This window comes from Ascaphus truei, chromosome 2 (assembly GCF_040206685.1).
Source record: "Ascaphus truei isolate aAscTru1 chromosome 2, aAscTru1.hap1, whole genome shotgun sequence".
In the NCBI taxonomy this organism is placed as follows: Eukaryota; Metazoa; Chordata; class Amphibia; order Anura; family Ascaphidae; genus Ascaphus; species Ascaphus truei.
The window spans coordinates 233,078,446-233,098,906 of NC_134484.1; the positions used below are offsets into that span (position 1 = coordinate 233,078,446).

Below are 20,461 nucleotides of genomic sequence, written 5' to 3' on the forward strand. Positions count from 1 at the left end.
ACACAGAGGACTGATATAACACCCAATGTTAAGGTTAACTCCATGGATCCATGATCTACATTCAATAAAGTCAATACATAAAAAAATTGCCGTTATCAGTAGTTGACGTCAATTTTAATTATTGATTTATTCACTAAAGCCATATAGGGAGCTATGTTAGCATTATTCAAGTAAAACTTCTTTGGTGGCACCTAGTACATTTTAATGGGACAAATCTTGTTGATGGTAACGAAAATGCGTAATGGAAGTGACGTAATGGGCCGATGCTGGTCGCACATGCGCAGAAGCAGCCGCTGCTGAGTGGACATGTGCAGAAGGGGCCACATGCGCATGCGAAGAAGCGTCCGTCACCGCGTCCACATGCGAAAAGACGGCCATTACCGCATGCATAGGTGGCCATCGCTGCATGCACAGAGGCGCTCATCGCCTTGTGCGCATGCACAGAGGTGACCATCGTTGTGTGAGCATGCACAGAGGCAGCCATTTCTGCATGCGCAGAGGTGGGCAACGCCGCCAGCGCATGCCCATAGGCTGGGACACATACACCTGTGGTCTGTGTACACATACAAACAAAAGGAATACTGTTATTATAGCAAAAAATCTTTACAATCTATCATTTATCATAAACAAAAAAAAACAGAAGTAGAAAAGATGCAAGGGGAGTTATGCACTAAGCAGTGATAAGTGCTTTTAAGTGAGATAAAAAGCCATTATAGCGTGATATTGCCTGCTGTGAGATTCACAAAGCAGTGATAAGTCTTTTAAGTGGGAAACATAACATTATAGCACGATACTGCAGTGTTATCACGGCTTTGTGAATCTCACAACAGGAAGTATCACGCTATAAAGGCATGTATCTCACTTAAAAGCACTTATCACTGAGGTCACGTGACGACGGGGGTGGGTGAATGGCTGCTTAGTACCTGAGCTCCATTCCCACCGGCACTAGTTATATCAATAACTACAGCAAAATCACGACAACACAACCAGCAGTAAAGAATCTCTAAACATACCAGGATGGCATCTAAGAAAACAGTACGAAGAAAAACCCAGACAGTCTCTACTTATTTCAAAAAAGGAGAGGCAGCACAGGGAGACAGGCCTGAATTCCCTGCACAACCCACCATGACAGACCCTGAGGGAGAAAATGCAAGTACTGCATCGGGCGACATGGAGGTAATGAGGCGCAAGGATATGAAAGCCTTCTGTGCTGAAATGAAGCAATTTTTTAAAACAGAACTTTGGGCTCTCAGGAAAGATATTGATGCCATAGGTGAGCGGACAAATTCCCTAGAGGCTAAGTCTGATGAGACCATCACTGCACTGGCACAAACCCAGAAACAAGTGACTAAGCTGGGGGACCAGGTCAGATTCCTAGAGGAAAAGATTGAGGACTCTGAAAACAGGGACAGAAGAAGTAATAATCTAAGGGGGGTCCCTGAGACTGTCACCGACCCAGAGGATTTTGCCACCATGTGGCTAGAACAACTCTTTCCTGACAAGACGGACCGTGAGCTCCTGTTAGACAGATGTCACCGTGCCCTGAGAAGGGGGAGACCCCAGGCAGGGGATCCCCCAAGAGACATTGTTATCAGGTTCCACCATTATCGCACGAAAGAGGAGGTCTGCAAGATATCACGGCCTCAAAAATACACCCTCCGGTGACCCAGCTATCCCCCAGATCCTGTGGCTGCCCTTTCGGTTTGGAGCGTGTCCGCCACTGACTTTTGGAGGGCGGCCATCTTACCTTCATCCTCCCCCATGCTCGGCGGGAACGGCTCTGGCTTTCGCGGGCTTTTGCCGCTGACGTCACTGTCAGGCAATGAGCCAGGAGCCGTGTTCTCGCGAGAAGACGGCGCGCCCCCAAGTGACGCCGCACACACGGAGGGAGACTGCCCAGAAGGCGGAGGAGGTCCGCAGCCGCAGCCTTGGATGTGCGTGGCCGGGCTGGGCTGTGGCTTGTGTCCCGTCTGCCTTAACACACGCCCACCCACATACATAAGTGAACAGGGGGGGGTGAGTGAACAGGGGGGGGTGAGTGAACCGGGGGGGGTGAGTGAACAAGGGGGGGGTGAGTGAACCGGGGACGTGAGTGAACGGGGGGGGACGTGAGTGAACATAAGAGGGGGGGGAAGTGAGTGAACAGAAGAGGGGGGGAAGTGAGTGAACAGAAGAGGGGGGGGAAAGTGAGTGAACAGAAGAGGGGGGGAAGTGAGTGAACAGAAGAGGGGGGGAGTGAGGGAACAGATGAGGGGGGGATTGAGTGAACAGAAGAGGGGGGGGGGAGCGAGTGAACAGAAGAGGGGGTGAACAGAAGAGGGGGTGAGCGAACAGAAGGGGGGGAGCGAACAGAAGAAGGGGGGGTTGATAGATCAGAAGAAGGGGGGGTGAGAAAACAGAAGAAGGGGGGGTGAGAACAGAAGAGGTGAGGGTAAGAGAACAGAAGAGGGGAGGGTAAGAGAACAGAAGAGGGGAGGGTTAGAGGACAGAAGAGGGGGGGGAGAGAATAGAAGGGTGGGGAGAGAATAGAAGTGGGGGAGAGAATATAAGGGAGTGGAGAGAATAGAAGGGGGGCAGGAGAGTGAACAGAAGGGGGGGAGAATGGAAAGGGGGAGAGAGAATGGAAGGGGGGGGGAACAGAAGGGTATAGAGGGCTTGTATCAAACACAAGTACAACAGCAACCCCAAAACGCTGTGTCGGCTAACATAGAGCTGGATACATGCGCTGGTGGAGGTGCATGGCTGAATGGGATGTGGGCCGTGGTTTGGCTTGGTTGTATGCGTCCGGGGTTGCAAGCTGTGTGTGTTGTGTGCTGTGTGTGCACTGCATATTGGATGTATGGGTATGGACGTGTGAGTATGCCTGCGCTGTGGTATATAGGTGTGCTGTGTACATGATACCCTTGGGGCGCAGGGTGCATGCATACGGATATGTTTCTATATGCGAGTGCACGCGGTTCCATGGTTACATAGACACACTATAATTCAAACTCAAAAGAGTCAGTTTACTTGACACCTTTTATCGTTGAGCCCTCCCTAATAAAGTTTCAATAGGGCTATATATGTTATACGGTATAGAATATATGTTGCATCTGTTGTAAATGTTATTGGTTATATATGTTATTTATGGTTCATATGTTATATAGGATTAATAGGTTAAATATGTTCCGGATTTTAATTATAGGATTGAATAACAGTTCATTCAATTACGGGGTATGTGTATGTGTGTGGATATATATATGTATGTGTGTATGGATGTGTATATGTATATATATGTATATGTATATATATGTATATGTATATGTGTATGTGTATGTGTATGTGTATGTGTATGTGTATGTATATATATATATATATATATATATATATATATATATATATATATATATATGTATATGCAAATGCTGGATATGTATATGTGTACTGTATGTGTGTGTAGACATAGATATAGGGATATGCACTCACTATAACAGGTACTGCTGTAAGTCGCTATGAAGTTAAAAATCACGCTGCAGTTTAAGGTTCAGTTGGTTATCAGTTATGTGCCGGTGGGATTCACCCACGACGTCGTACATGTGTACCTCACATAGGTCCTTGACTAATCAGGACCTTAAACAAGTCCCAGGGGGGTCGGTCCCGGGAAGGGAAAGCCGGCCATATTGGAAGATCAGGCATACCGACGTGCCCATTGGGCGTCAGATTCCCACTCGGGGGACCCCGAGGGGAGCTCTGGTTTTTCTTTTATTTATTTTTATTATTACAAAGCTGTTTAACGTATGTTTTGAATATTGCTTTACCCCTTATGTGTTTTCCCTTGTACTGTCTCCTCCCTCCCTACCCCTCCCAATCCTCTCCCCATCCGGGGGAGGAGGCCGGCCTGGATGGAACACAAGAACTTTACCAGATGCCAAAACCAAAAACGTCCTCCAGTGGAACAAGAGACAAAGTGGACAGGGTGAGTCATCAAACGTTAGCTTGTTACACTTCTCACACATTAAGAGATGGCGTTAACCCTTATATCACATAACGTTAAGGGCTTCAATAGCCCAACCAAGAGAAAAATAGCACAGATGTCCTAATGTTACAGGAGACTCATTTTAGCAAGACCAACGCACCTAAATTCATAGACAAAGACTGTGCCCAGTTCTACCTTTCCTCCGCACCGGTTAAAAAACGTGGGGTGGCCATCTTATTCCATAATAAAATCCCATTTGTAGCCCAAACTATTAAAAGAGATACAGAGGGACGCTTTGTTATCCTAGTGGGCACGATACGGGAGCAATGCATCACAATAGCCACAATCTATGCCCCCTGCGAGCAGGACGCAGTCTTCTTTGACGACTTTTTTCGGACTCTACGCGCCGTTGCGAGGGGCGGCGTAATACTCGCAGGGGATATCAACATGGTCATGCAACCAAATCTAGACAGATCGGGGAATACGGGCGCGGTACATAAAAAAACGGGGACCTCTTTACGCAAGGGCCTCAAAGAGAACCAACTGACTGACATATGGAGAGAACTTCACCCGACTGATAGGGACTATACGTTCTATTCCCACCCACATGGCTCCTACAGCAGAATCGATTACTTTTTTGTCTCTTGCCCACTGGTTCCTCTGGTCTCCCAAGCTGGGATCCATGATATTTCATGGTCTGACCATGCACCGATAGAGCTAAGGTGCGAGCATATCCGAACAGGCAGACCAGGAGCGAACTGGAAGCTCAACGAATCAATCCTAAAAATCCCTGAGATCTATGAGTCAATAAAGGAAGAAATAGTTCAATTCTTCCACACAAACACAGGCTCTGTAGATTCCCAGTTTGTATTATGGGAGGCTCACAAAGCGACGCTGAGGGGCATACTAATTAGCACCATAGCTAGGAGAAAACGGGAAAGGGACTCTAAAATTATGAAGCTTCAATCAAGATTACACTCCCTTACATCACAACATAAGAGTAACCCAGACCCGCAAACCCTATAAGAACTGAAAGATACCAAAATTGAATTAAACATGTTGTTGACCTCCAGGGCAGATAACGCGCTGAGTTGGTCTAAGAGGAAATTTTACGAAAAAGCGAACAGGTCGGATACTATGTTGGCTCGAGCGTTAAGAGACAGACAAGTGAAGTTTAATATCCAAGCTATATGCTTAAAATCAGGCACCCCCACGCCAACCCTAAGAAAATAGTAGAGGAATTTGGTTCGTTCTATGAAACATTATATAACGGAGAGAAAGTGGCACATAACACTAAAACGAGCGCGAAGCTGAGAGATTTCTTAGCCAGCTCAAAACTAGGGAGATTGACAGAGGCAGAGAGAGAGGCCATGGGCGCTGATTTCTCTATAGAGGAGGTGTCACAAGCCATTAAGGAACTCATACCCTCAAAAGCCCCAGGACCAGATGGCTTCTCGGGGCTATACTATAAGAAATTTGCCAAAGTACTAGCCCCTAGGTTGCTCCGCGTGTTCAATGCAATATTATCAGGAGTCCCCATCCCCAGAGAGATGTTACAGGCGTCTATATCATTAATCCATAAGCCAGGTAAAGATCCGCTGGACTGCAAAGTTATAGGCCCATATCCCTAATCAATACTGATATGAAAATATACGCTAAACTATTGGCCAATAGATTATGTCTAATCCTACCCAGACTTATACACCCAGATCAGGTCGGCTTCATTAAAGGCAGACAGGCAGCGGACAATACCCGGCGATTTATTGATCTGGTAGAATTGGCCACTAAAAATAACACACAAAGTATGCTGTTAAGTCTGGATGCAGAAAAAGCTTTTGATAGGATAGACTGGCCTTACCTGAAGGAGACGCTTGCGGCATTTGGCTTTGGGGATCAGGTGAGTAGAGCGATTCTCTCGCTGTACTCAGGACCTACCGCCAGGGTAATACACCAGGGCTTTCCATCTCTCCCCTTTCAAATTAAGAGTGGCACGAGACAGGGATGCCCATTATCCCCTCTCCTGTTCGCTCTATGTATAGAACCACTGGCGGCGCAAATTAGAGGCAATCCGGATATCTCAGGGTTAAACGTATACTCTCAAACACATAAAGCGGCCCTGTACGCAGATGATATCCTACTAATTATCTCAAAGCCCCTCACCTCCTTGCCAAACCTATTGGATTTATTGGACAGATTCTCAAACATTTCGGGATTTAAAATAAATCAAGCTAAATCTGAAGCCCTCAACATCAATCTCCCTAGACACGTAGAGAAGTTATTGCAACTGAATTTTAACTTCCATTGGCAACAGAAATACATAAAATATCTAGGAGTCCACATAACCAAGAACATCAAAGACATTTACAATGCAAATTACCCCAACCTAATTCGGACGTTGATAGCTGACCTCCATAAATGGTCCTCTATACGAATATCCTGGATAGGTAGGATACATAGCGTCAAAATGAACCTACTCCCCCGTATCCTATACCTTTTCCCAGACGCTACCAGTGCCACTCAGACTAAGGGATTTGCTCTCACTTCAGTCTGAAATCTCTAAATTTATTTGGGGAGGGAAAAAACCGAGAGTCAACAAATTAAATATGAAAAGATCTGTCCTGGCGGGGGGCCTAGCGGTACCCTGCCTGCTCTCATATTACAAAGCGGCCTAATTAAGCCAAATTGTTCAATGACAATCTAATCCACGGCTAAAACGCTGGGTGGAATTAGAGAGTGCTGCCTGCGCTCCTTTGAAAATACGCAACTTGATTTGGCTACCTAAAACAGCGCGACGATCTGCTGACATGCCGCTTTCCTCAATGACCAACTCGTTGTTTATCTGGGAGGCCAATAAGACTAAAAACTCCCTCACCACGAGTAACTCTTCAATGTCCCCATTTTGGAACAATCCCAAGTTCGCTCCTGGCCTTCTGGAGGGAGATACATCAATTTGGAAACAAAAAGGTTATATACGAATCAAAGATCTGGAGGGGTACAATAGCAAGATTAAAACGTTTGATCACGTCAGAGAAGAAAAAGATATACCCCACTCAGAATTTTTTTAGGTACCTCCAGCTCCGAGCATTTTATAACAAATTTGCCCCATACCCCCCCCTGACGTCATTAGAAAAGCTCTGTCTGGCAGAGACCGACACAAAGGGACTCACATCACAACTGTACAAGGAAGTTGTTGATTCTGCGAGCTCTAGACAACAGCCACCGTCATTTAAAACCCAATGGGAAAGAGACCTGGGAGAGACATTAGAAGACGACGAGTGGAATGCTATATATCTGGCCACGTCAAAAAGCTCCATATGTACCACAGTAAAGGAGAACGCATATAAGGTCCTAATGCGGTGGTACCTCACCCCAATGAAATTAGCCAAGTTCGTGCCTGGATCCTCCTCGCTATGCCCCCGGCATTGCGGAGGATCGGCCGATCTGTTACATATGCTGTGGTCTTGCCCGCGGATCTCCCCACTATGGGAAGAAATTAGACATTGGATACAGAGGGTCTTCGACCTCACTATTCCCCCATACCCATGGCTATTCCTCTTGAATAGACCACTAACGGGCCTGTCCAAAGCAAACAACAAACTAATAGCACATTTTGCAATAGCCACGCGGAGCAAGATCACAGCACTATGGAAACACCCCGAAATTCCAAGTATCCCAAAGATTCGATATCGATTGTGGTTTATCTGCCAGATGGAAAAGTTGACGAGTCTAGTTAACGACACTGGCACCAATTATCTCAAAGTATGGACGCCTTGGCTGGCGCAGACGGATATCCCCGGGGTTGACAGGAACACAATCTGGCTATGATAGATGCAGATGCGTTCTCCGTTAGGAGTGGAAACTTGACTCACGACGACTACACAGACAAATAGACAGAAAGCCTAAAGAGGTGATAAACTGGAGAGGACGTAACCCACAAAGAGCCTTACTAGGAGCGGTGGAGAGACCTAGCACGAGTGGATGCTCCTTTCTCGGCCGCGCCGCCACTTACGCCCTCCCTACCCTCCCCATCTCTTCCTACCCTCCGCATCCCCCCTTTTTTATTTTTTTCTATTTTTATTTTGTTTTTGTCTCTGAGGAAAGAGAGGAGGAACAAGAAAAAAGAAAAAGATCAAACACAGACAGAGGCTGGTAAAAAAACAAAATATTTTTAATATCAGTGACCATCAAATTACGGAAGTTGAAAATAGAGTGTTAGAGAAGGGACTCACTTTTGCCCAAGTTCAGGGCCCTAACATGTTTAAAACATTTATTGATGTTCATAAATATGTTAGAAAGCTAACACTCAAGAAGTATTTCATTAAGGATGCTGTCACTAGAGCTGCAAATATGAGCACAACAAGTACAAATACAGTGAAGGCTCCACTAACTGCATTTAAAAATAGTTCAACTTTTTATCCCAAGATGTGAAAAGGCAAGTTCATTGATACATTTGCGGAAATGGTTATAGGAGACTTAGAAACCTTGAGCCAAGACTTTAAATGTAAGAAACAGAATATGACCACAGTTGAAAAAGAGGCTGTTAAATCATTATCCAACAATAGCCAGATAGTGATAAAGCCAGCTGACAAAGGGGGTGGGATAGTAGTCATGAATAAGCACTACTATCAGGAAGAATCCCAAAGAATATTAGGTGACAGGGATACCTATATTACACTAAAAGGTAATCCCACTAATGAGTATGGAATCATGTTATCTAAATGGTTGGAAAAAGGGTATGACGAAGGGATCATTAGTAAAAAAGAGTTGGAATTTTTAATAATAGAACAGCCAAAAATACCACTCTTCTATTTCATCCCGAAGATACACAAAAATCCCTTGAGACCCCCGGGTAGACCCATCACCTCGGGAATTGGGTCCCTGACATCAAATGACATCAAACTTATCTCAATTTGTGGATCATCTGTTACAGAAGTATGTGGTAGAAATACCATCGCACCTCAAGGACATGTCGCATGTGCTGCAGACCATTCAGGATCTCACATGGGAAGAAGGTCTGGTCTGGGTCACATGCGACGTGGTATCCCTTTATACCATTATATACCACGAAATGGATCTGAAGGCCATAGAGTGGGTTCTGAGTAAAGATGCTAACATGGAACCCTCAGTTAGAAATTTGCTCATAGAGGACATCAGATATATACTCACCCACCATTACTTTTCACATGATGGCTATTATTACCTCCAGATGTGCGGCACCGCGATGGGTACCAGGTTTGCACCAAGTTATGCGAACATTTTTATGGGCATGTGGGAAGAAAATTACATCCAGAACCACAACCCATATGGTGCAAACCTGGTGCTTTGGAAACGCTATATCGATGATGTGCTGTGCGTCTGGAGGGGCACCAATGAGGAATTAGAGGCCTTCAAGAGACATTTGAATACAAACGATTACAATATTAAATTCACGTTTAGTACTAGTCCGCAGTCTATCAATTTCCTAGATCTAACTCTGTACATAGTTGATAACGAGATACAGACCAAAACATATTACAAAGAGGTGAATGCCAACTCCTATGTTCTAGCATCCAGTCACCATCATCCTCAATGGATTAAAAACATTCCAAAAGGGCAAGCTCTTAGAGTAAGAAGGAACTGTTCACAAGTAGAAGTTTATAAGGAACAGATTGAGGATTTGGGCAATAAATTTAAGGATAGGAAATACAACAGGAGGCTTGTTAAAAATGCCATTGACCAGGCAAACAATACAGAAAGAGCATCCTTAATCTATCCCGTTAAAAAAGTAGATTTGAACACAAATAAGGTATTCCTTCCTTTCATTACGCAATTCAATGGGATGTCTAGGGATATCTCTAGGGTGTTTAATAAACACTGAGGGATCCTACAAAGAGATCCTATTCTCCAATCAATATTACCCGATAAACCACAAATTGTGTATAAAAAAGCTCAAAACTTGAAATTACAATTGGCCCCTAGTTGCCCTAAGAAACATCAGGGGTTGGGACAAACCATGTGGTTGAAAGATCTTAAAGGTTATTTCCCCTGTAAGAAATGTATTGGTTGCAGCTATGGATCTAAATGCAAAGAATTCAGGTCCAATGTTACCGGTAAAAGCTTTGAAATTCGTACATTCCTTAATTGTAAATCTAATTTTTGTGTTTACTTTTTAGAATGTCCTTGTAAGTTACAATATGTGTCCAGAACAGGGAGACCACTAAAAAGAAGATTCGCCGAACATGTGTACAATATCAAGAATGGTTTGGAGACACACAGTGTGTCCAACCATTTTAAGACCCATCATAATATGTCTCCTGAGGGACTCACATGTATCGGCATAGATTGCCCTAAGGTTGGTGCTAGAGGGAGGGATAGATTACAGAGGGTCTCTCAACAAGAGACCTTCTGGATCTATACTTTAAAAACCCTCTCCCCCAAAGGGTTAAACATTGATTTTGATCTAGCATCATTTCTCTAAAAGGTCTTAATTACAAATATTGCTTTTTATTATTACTATAATCTGGTCTAGTAATTGCACAGTTATTTCCTTTTCATTCACTCTTAATCAGTTTATTCATGTCTCATTCAATGTAATTTCTATGTAAATGTGATTATATGTGTTCCTAGTTGAACCGTGGGTCACTCCAGAAGTGAATACTTTTAACCCCACTGGTGCTAGTCATCAGGACAGTAGATTCACTCTGCTACCGATAGTCCCATGTGGTTCCTTCACATAAGGGGTTAACATGGGGCTATAAAACATACACGGGATTGATGAGGCTCCACAATCCCCTGACGAAGTGACGTTCCCCGTCACGAAATGCGTAGGGAGGAGCCTAACGAGGTACTGCCCTAGACACTCATCCAGCTGCCAGTCAAGAATGGAGACGGTGACGTCATCCAAGCCGCGCCGGAACCACGCGAGGTACACGCGATACCGGGAAGGACATTCAGAGACTGAACGCGGCTGCTGGGTGTGCTGGTTCGGGCACTTCTAATTTGATTTTAAACTCACCTTCCTTTGTGAGTATTTTATTGTTTTAGGTTGTAGGCGTCATTAAAGTTTTTATTATTGCGCAATCCTCTGTTCTTCTTTCATCCCTCACCGGAGAATAAGTTACAGGAATCCTAAAGCAGACCCAGGAGACACCTTTCCTGAGAGGGAGACCTTTCCTATATCCACGGAAGCTGAGGACACTACGAGGGGTTCGTGCCACACCGAAGGCTCCTTGGACCCGGAAGGCTCCAAGCACAGTTTCTCTCCCCTGTATGCGACCTACCTACTTCTAGGTAACATCACACTGTGAAGAGGACTGTTTGCTCTGTGAACTGTGATTTTGAGTCCATTTCTCATCGGCTAACCAATCAAGTTTGCAAGAACTAGGACTTCACCCACACTACTATATCCTTTATTGGACTTTATATATACACATGCGCCAGGTTCCGATTCTATATTTGTATTTTCATGTCATGTTTTGGGGTTTATTTTGAGATATTCCCTAGTAAAATACCAGGCTGCTTAGTTTTGTGCACTGCACTGTATTATTTTAGGTCTAGCGCTTGTTTTAGTATATTTATATTGTTATTTTGTTTTTGTGTTTGTCAATTTGAATTAATTGTATTATGTAAATTATGTTGTCCTTATTGCTAGTCCACCCAAAACAACCCGGTCGAGTAGGGCCCGAATAACCGGGATATATCTCACGAACTGACATAAAAAATGAATGTAATGTATACTGTATTCTGTTTCACCTGTTTGGAAAAACTACAATAAAATTTAAGTTACAAAAAAAAAAGCACTTATCACTGCTTTGTGCATAGCACCCAGAAAACCCACTTATCGCTGCTTAGTGCATGACCCCCTTTGAGAGTAACAGCATTTAGATACTTTACAGTCCAAAATAGATGCATCTTACTTTAGTTATCATACGTCAATTATATCATGTATTCCAAGTGATAATATGGAAATTTCGGCACAAAAATAAATAAAATAAATTATACGCTCAAATCTCTTTCATTGAATTAAAAACATCACAATCACAATTTCTGTGACAAAACACAAATAAGTTTCACTTACAATGTGCGTGCTCGGCACACAAAACTTTATTTAAGTGTGGTGTATGCAAATACTTAGTTTACACTAAATTACAGATTCACATGCTACTCACCAAACTCTGATTGCTGGAAATATCAGACTAGAGTACAGCCAAACAATAGTTTCAATTTATATCCCGTATCCCAGGCGGGCATTAGGCCTATCTATGGCCATTATATACATACGCAAATTAGGATTAGCCAACTTAGAATATCTCATGACAATACATATTAACACTGTAGAAAATATTAATATATTAACCCATTAGAAGTCCAGGTCAACTATTCATGGTTTACCTTTGACTATCTTACCACTTGGGCTACTAAAGACTTAATATTTGCACATACAGTATGGGTTGTATTTTATTTGTACGGTATATGTGTGGTATGTTAACCTGTGTAGTGCCTGAAGGCATTTCTTTATAATGCATTGGTGCTACTAGCCTCAGGAATCAAAGAGGTTGGATATTTTTTTCCCCATAGGGTTTGTAAGAATCCTATTATATAGCCCAATGGTAGAAAAGTGTTACATCATCTATCCCTCCACAATTACCGTTCTAGCGTTGATTAACCCTTTGAGTGCCTGAGGGGCCCCTCCGGACGTTCAGTTTTTTACTATATCAGTTGGGTTTTGGGGAGGTAGGCAAGCGTTAGTCATCATACAGATTACAGAAAGATATATCAATTCTGCATCTCTGCATCATGTATACCAATGCTTGCACTAAAACAATGTGCCACCATAATATACAAGAGGTCTTTATGGCTAAAAATCTAAGCAAGGTGTACACAACTGCCTCCACAGTACAACTGATTTACAAATAGCCCTCCCCTTCAAAGTGTGTGAAATAACTACTGTACAGTAATATAAACTGTCCTGAAATATGGTATTGAATATGCGTGATGATTTGTACCACAATATCCAACTCTTCTTTAACAATTAAGGTAAACAAGATGATTACATGTTCAAGCTTCAAGTATGTTAAACCACTTCTAAAGTGCATTTTAGAAGCGGATTGACATGCTTTGCTATACTGTAAGCCGTTACCACATGTCCAAACGTGTCTAATTGGCTTTTTTTGGAATAGTTTGACTCTTGCTCTGACAATCCTATCGGTTTCTTTAAAAAGCCTGAAACTTGCATTTTTTGCCCATATCTGCTATTCTAAAGCAACTACAATCTGGGCGTATTGCCTGTTAAACCATGTGGTTTGTCACTTTTTTTTAGTTGTTTTAAGAAGAAGTAATTTGCAATAGAGAAAAAACTTTTTTCGCACATTATCAAGCTTCTAGTGAACATGCCAAATTGTGCGGGTTGGCAATGACAAATGACACTAGAATAAGACCCTAAGTCCCAAACATACATTTAAACTGATAGATTGAGACAATGTTCCTGTTGGAGAAATAACAGAGGGCAATAAGATGGTTCGTTTTTATCACATTTTGGAACCCAATCAATAGTGCTAAAACAAAGGCATTCATTAGTAAATGGGGAAGTAGCAAATACAGTCCATACTTAAAATGTGCTCCAGTAACTAATAAAGCAGCCTCCCTAGCCGTAGGCAGGGGGGCTTCATGACCAGGGGGGTCTGGCCTTCCCCTCGCTGGCCCGCCCCCACACCACCCTCCCCAGCACAGGGAAGGAGTTCCCAGAAGGCCTACTTAAGGCAGGGCTGGCGGGCAGCAAAGTCCTCTTTTGCTGCCCGCCAGATGCACACGTAGATGCGCGCGTGTGTATGGGCACACGTAGATGCGCGCGTGTGTATGGGCACTCGTAGATGCGTACGGGCACGCGTAGATACGGGCGCGTGGGTATACGTGCGGGTGCGTGCGTTCGGGCACGTGGGGCTGTAGACATGTGCATGGGCACGTGGGGATGAAAGCAGGTGTGTAGGCTGGGCACATGTAGGTGTATACAGGTGTATGGGCACGGGTAGAGGTATATAGGGTATATTGAACCACGCTCGGGTAGATGTATATAGGGTATGTTGAACCGTGCATAATACTGATCAGTGTTAATAGGTAAGATGTGTTAATAGTTAGGCTGTTATAGTAGACTGGGTTTTTGGATGGTCTGGTTAAGCTGATGTTGGTTGCTGTGAGAACACTGTTGCACAGCACAGGAGCATGATGACCGCTGGGAGTGTTGCTAGGAGGAAGCGCGCCCTGGCACTTTGCGGGGGCCGCCATCTGGGGCTTCCACTTGGTAGTCCCAGCGTTTCCTCTCTGTCCCATGTTTTATGGTGCCTGCGCGGCGGGCGAAAGGGGGAGGCCCGCAGCAGCTGCCTCTTCCCGAAGCCTGTGGGGGCTGGCGAGCGGACACGGGAAGCATGGGCGGGGAAAGAGGGTGAGGTGTCCCCAATGTAGGGGCAGCTTCCCTTCCTCCCCTTCACCCCCCTCCCCCTTCACCATTGTTATGAGCCAAACTGTTGGTCTGGGTTCAATAAACTCTTAAGCCTGTCAGATTTTAGATAAGTAAATGTTACAGCAGTTATAATAATGAGTAAGGGAATTGCATGGCGCTGTAGGGGCAATGGGGACAGAGGTACGGTTATAGTTGTGACACATGTTGATGGTGAATCGGTTTGTACGGGGTAGAGGAAGGTTTATTGATTTTGAGCTGATCTTGTCTACCTCTGTTCAGCCAGGTGACATACTCTTTAGAATTGGTTTAGCAGCAATTTGCACTGCATTTCCGTTGAATAGTTCTTCAGGAGTTCTGTTAATGTGGCCGTTTTGTTATTTAAGCTGTCTAATAGTGGATGCGGTTTTGATAGTTGATTCGGGGGTTGTGTTAATGTTCTGGTTAAGCAGTTTTCGAGGGCCGGCTGGCCGTCCCCTCCCCCTCCTATCAAAGGAGCACTCTGGCAGGGAGTGCATTTACCCCATTAGGTTTTCTGTATAAATAAATAGCTGCGGCCATTTTACCTCCAGTTCCCGTTTCCTGTCCTTATTTGTACGTTACATGTCGGTGGGTACAAGGCGGGGGGAGAGGGGAACTGCCTGGAACCTCCCTGGTCATGAATCATACCTGATCCCTGCCTTTTAATTTCCAGACATTTCACAACCTCACTTGCTATCTGAAAAATTCAGCATCTGCCATCCACCCAATTATTATTATTATTATTATTATTATTATTATTATTATTATCTTTATCTTTTGTTTGTAAGGACCCAATATACTCTGCAGCACAGTACAATGTGCGAAGGAGGACAATTACATTGTTTCTTCTTCTCATTCTCTCATACTCGGTTCTCCTTAATATACACAGCCCTTAAAAATATACTGTAATTATTGGGAAAAGAAATGTTCCTATTCAGTAAACTGCTATGAAACTCTTCACTGTCATGCTCGCACGTACGCGAGTACCCTTATTCTCTCTGGAGAGTATGTAAAACCTACACAGAAAGGTCTATTCATTAAACTTTGCTGAGTACCTTTCCATGTGAAAACTCATGTGATGTTTTTGCATCTCGCTGTTTGCAATGTGCAATGTGCAAATTTCTGTGCAAATAGGGCAAACTTGTAAAATTACATATTAATGAGCTATTCATTAAGCTGAGACTCTATAGATCGCACAGAAAAGCAAGACCAGAAATCTTGCCTCCCTAGGGTAGGCAAAATAGGTCTACTACTACTATAAAGCAGAGGCTATACCTGCGAACACACATACGATACATAGAAAATATGCTAATTTAAATAACTTGAATGTGTCTTTCCCAGATATCTCAGGTGTCATGTCTGCTATGGAATCCAAGGTGTTAAAATTCCTAAAACCTCAACTTATCTTAACTATGTATCTACCCAGGGCCACCAACAGAAATTGTAGGGCACACTGGTGAGCCATGGGGAGGAGGGGGAGGGGGAGGAGAAAGTATGAACAGTGGGTCAGGGATATAAGGAGATAATGGACTTGGGTATAGGATATAAGAGGTAATAGGCCATGGGGATAGAAAGAGGTAATGAGCCATGGGTGGAGGGAGGTTTAAGGAGGTCCTGGAGGGGATGTAGGGGGTAATGGGCCTGGGAGTGTAAGGGGGTAATGTGCCTTAGGTAGATGGGCCTGGGGGGTGTAAGGGGTAATGGGCTTATTATTCATTTTTAAATATATTGAAAGAATGTAGTTTTACTCTCTTATAATGAATTTCAGCAATTATAATTGTTCTATTTTAATCATTATTATTTTTTATTTTTTCCTTTGATATCTTTTTTGTGAGGTGAATATAATAATACAACATAAAAATAATTTTAATAAAAAAGTGTAAGTCTATGTTAATATCATTATGAAAAATGTGCACAAATATTATAATCAATATTGAATGTTCAATAATTGTTAGCATAGGTAACAATTGAAATTAAAGAATATTGGACATATATTAGTGATATTAATTGAATAATATGTGTATATAAACATTAAAAAAAACGTAGAATATAATGAACAGAGAGGACATGACGGAGTGCACAGAAGGGCTCTCAAAACGTCTTTGTAGAGCAGTTACAAATGGAGGAAAAAGGAGAACCAATGGAACTGAATCTATACTATTGTGCTGGTGTCCATGCACTCATTGAATCCACCAGGGGCCAGAGTGCCCAACTGGTAGATCCAATAAGTTTCTCTTTTGCACATTTAAATCTATCGCCCCCAAAACAAAGGGTGGGATATGTTCCAGACCAATGATCCTTAAAGATACTGGATCTTTATTAGGTACATGTAACGAGTGCTCACCACAAACAGGACAGGACCATGAGTCTGAGGTGGGGATAATGATATACACCGACCTACAACTGCGTAACCATGTCCGTAGTGCAGAATGAAGGTCGTGTAACCGGGTCAGGGTAGGAGGTCAGAATGGTCGTTATAATCGCCGTGGTCTGAGGTTGGAGAAGTCGGATGGTCGTTGTGTGTAGCCGGGGTCCAGGAGTAGAGAAGGTGGGAATCCAAATACAAGCCGAGGTCAGGGGTTAGAGAAGGCAACAGTCCAGGTACAAGCTGAGTTTAAGGCAACAGAAATCAAGGCAGAATGCAAGTGCAACAGCAGGGAAGCAGGATGCTTGAGGCAAGCACTAGAAACAAACAGAAGTTTATGCTCAGCCAATTTGCCTAAGGACTGACTGACACTATTTCTCTATTGCACTTCATCCTATTTTTGGCGCTGCTATTTTTTATAATTGTTTTGATATATATATATATATATATATATATATATATATATATATATATATATATATATATATATACACACATACACACACATATGTGTGTCTGCGGACAAATTTAGTGTTAGTAGGCATTTTAGAAAATTTAAGTGCAAGAAAATACTAAGCACGTGGCATGTGCAGTATTTGAGACTGCTGTTTCTTTGTGTGATTGCCGTAAGCAATAAGCAGTGCACTGAACAAAGCTTTCCTCTTAAATAGACTGCCTTAATGTTATTTCAATATAAGTAACCCTGTGGTGGTCACACCATATAGCTTAATGAAATGTAATTATCCAATCTATTCTAATTTTAACAAACAATAGTGGGATAGTGATAGTTGGACATCTACAAACATACTTATTACTAAATGAATATTTTCTCAGTTATGGATTTTATGCAGCTGGAAATATAGACTCTGTGTAATTATTCTAACAGCTAATGAGCATTTTTACAATACAAACCTACAGTAATCTTTAAAAAAAAAAATCCAAGATGGAAGTTAATTTGCATTAATTGATGTGTTATTTACACACATACTCTTAGCTGAATGCAAATAACCAGATTTCAGCACCAAGGCTTCACAAGGCATGCTGTGCCTTATCTCATGAGCAATAATGAACATTTCTAGGGAATGTAAATGAATTTGCCAATCCCAATTTACACAGAATAAACTGAAATATCAATTACTTCATAGAGAGCGCATATTTTCCCTTGCACTCATGGACAAAAAGGTGGATCTTATGCCAAGGATCATAAAACTTGTTTTGTCATTTAGAGTTATGAAGAAAGCAAAACATTCATGGTATACGCAGTTTGGGGGTTAAAGTTACAGTCTACACATGTGTCTTGGTCAAAAGTACCTATTTTGTGTCTCGTATGAGTATGACCTTTAACATTGTAAATGTCACTACAGATCCAATGTATTGTATGTGCCTTCAACTAAAGCACAACTATCTGAGCCTGTACTGTATATGCAGTACTTTGTATACTGCTGGTTTGTGCAATGGAAAGCCACAAAAAACAGCACATTGGCAAAGTAAACTTTTATATTAAGTGCTTAAAGTAATTATTTCATTTTGTCATTTAACACACAATTTTTTATATTTGCAAAAATGTAAATTTCTTGAAGTATATCTTATACTATATTAGTGAAAGCACTGTATGTTTGCCTGCCTGCCTGGATGTCCGGTGTCCCTAGGGGAAATCTCATTGGTCCCTTGGCCCGCCCGCCCCCGCACACCTCTCATTGGCCTGAGGCGGAGTGACGGGCCAAAGGACACACAGGGACACACACACACACACAGGGGGACACACACACACACAGACACACACACACACACACACACACACACACACATTGATACACACACACACAGGGGACACAGGGACACACACACACAGGGGGGGGACACACACACACAGGGGGGACACACACACACACACAGGGACACACACACACACACACACACAGGGACACACACACACACACACACACACACACACACAGGGACACAGGGACACAGGGACACAGGGACACACACACACAGTGACAGACACACACAGTGACACACACACACACACACACACACACACACACTGTTACATACATTAGCGGGGCTCACAGTGTTAGCAGCACCCGCGCGCACCTCCTCTCCCCGTGTCTCCCGCGCTTTCACCCCGACCCCCCCCTCTCCCCCGGCGCCGCTACAGTCAGCGGGACACACACACTATTATTACCCCTTCAGCGCCCCCCCCCCCCCCCACCCAGTGTCAGCGGCCGTGCGAGACCCCCCTTCTATATCTCCCACCTCTCCCCCCCACACATATACATGCCCCCCCCCTCCCCGGCGCTACAACTCACCCCTCCCCGGCGGGGGAACAGCCAGTGGCCAGGCAGGCTGCCTCGCGGCGCCGAGTGCCCAAGATGGCGGCGCCCGGGACACAGCGGGGGAGCGGCCACAACACGCTGCCTCCCGCCTCAGATCCACGTGGGACCTGCCGGATGGGTGAGTGAGCGGCCTTCACCTCCCCTCCACCCCCCCTCCCGTGTCAGTGTCTCCCCGATACCCCCCCCCCGGCGCCGCTACAGTCAGCGGGGGAGCGAGCGCCCGGGACACAGCGGGAGAGCGGCCACAACACGCTGCCTCCCGCCTCACATCCACGTGGGACCTGCCGGATGGGTGAGTGAGCGGCCTTCACCTCCCCTCCACCCCCCCCTCCCGTGTCAGTGTCTCCCCGATACCCCCCCCCCCCCCGGCGCCGCTACAGTCAGCGGGGGAGCGAGCGAGCGCCCGGGACACAGCGGGAGAGCGGCCACAACACGCTGCCTCCCGCCTCACATCCACGTGGGACCTGCCGGACGGGTGAGTGAGTGGCCTTCACCTCCCCTCACCCCCCATCACCTCCCCTCACCCCCCATCACCTCCCCTCACCCCCTTTCACCTCCCCTCACTCCACTTCTCCCTTCCACCCCCCTTCACCTCCCCATTTACCACCCCCCCTTCACCTCCCCTCCACCCCCCCCTTCACCACCCCCCCTTCACCTCCCCTCCACCCCCCCCTTCACCACCCTCCCTTCACCTCCCCTCCACCTCCCCTCCACCCCCCCCCCTTCACCTCCCTTCCACTCCCCCCCTTCACCTCCCCTCCACCCCCCCCACCTTCACCTCCCCTCCACCCCCCCTCACCCCCCCTCCACCCCCCCCTTCCCACCACCTCCCCCCCCCCTTCCCACCGCCTCCCCCCCTTCCCACCGCCTCCCCCCCCTTCCCCCCCCTTCCCTCCACCTCCCCCCCCTTCCCACCGCCCCCCCCCTTCCCACCGCCTCCCCCCCCTTCCCACCGCCTCCCAGCCCCCCTTCCCACCGCCTCCCAGCCCCCCTTCCCACCGCCTCCCCCCACCCCTTCCCACCGCCTCCCCCCACCCCTTCCCACCGCCTCCCCCCACCGCCTCCCCCCCCTTCCCACCGCCTCCCCCCCCTTCCCACCGCCTCCCCCCCCCTTCCCACCGCCTCCCTCCCCCCCTTCCCACCGCCTCCCCCCCCCTTCCCACCGCCTCCCACCCCCCTTCCCACCGCCTCCCCCCCTTCCCACCGCCTCCCCCCCCTTCCCCCCCCCTTCCCTCCACCTCCCCCCCCTTCCCACCGCCCCCCCCCTTCCCACCGCCTCCCCCCCCTTCCCACCGCCTCCCAGCCCCCCTTCCCACCGCCTCCCAGCCCCCCTTCCCACCGCCTCCAAC

At 45.5% G+C, this 20,461-nt stretch overlaps 1 protein-coding gene across 1 annotated transcript in view; it reads right to left on the reverse strand.

Annotated features, from left to right (window-relative positions):
- MOCOS (molybdenum cofactor sulfurase) overlaps positions 1-20,461 on the reverse strand; it is a 510,054-nt gene that overhangs the window by 441,779 nt on the left and 47,814 nt on the right. The gene's annotated exons all lie outside the window — the stretch shown is intronic.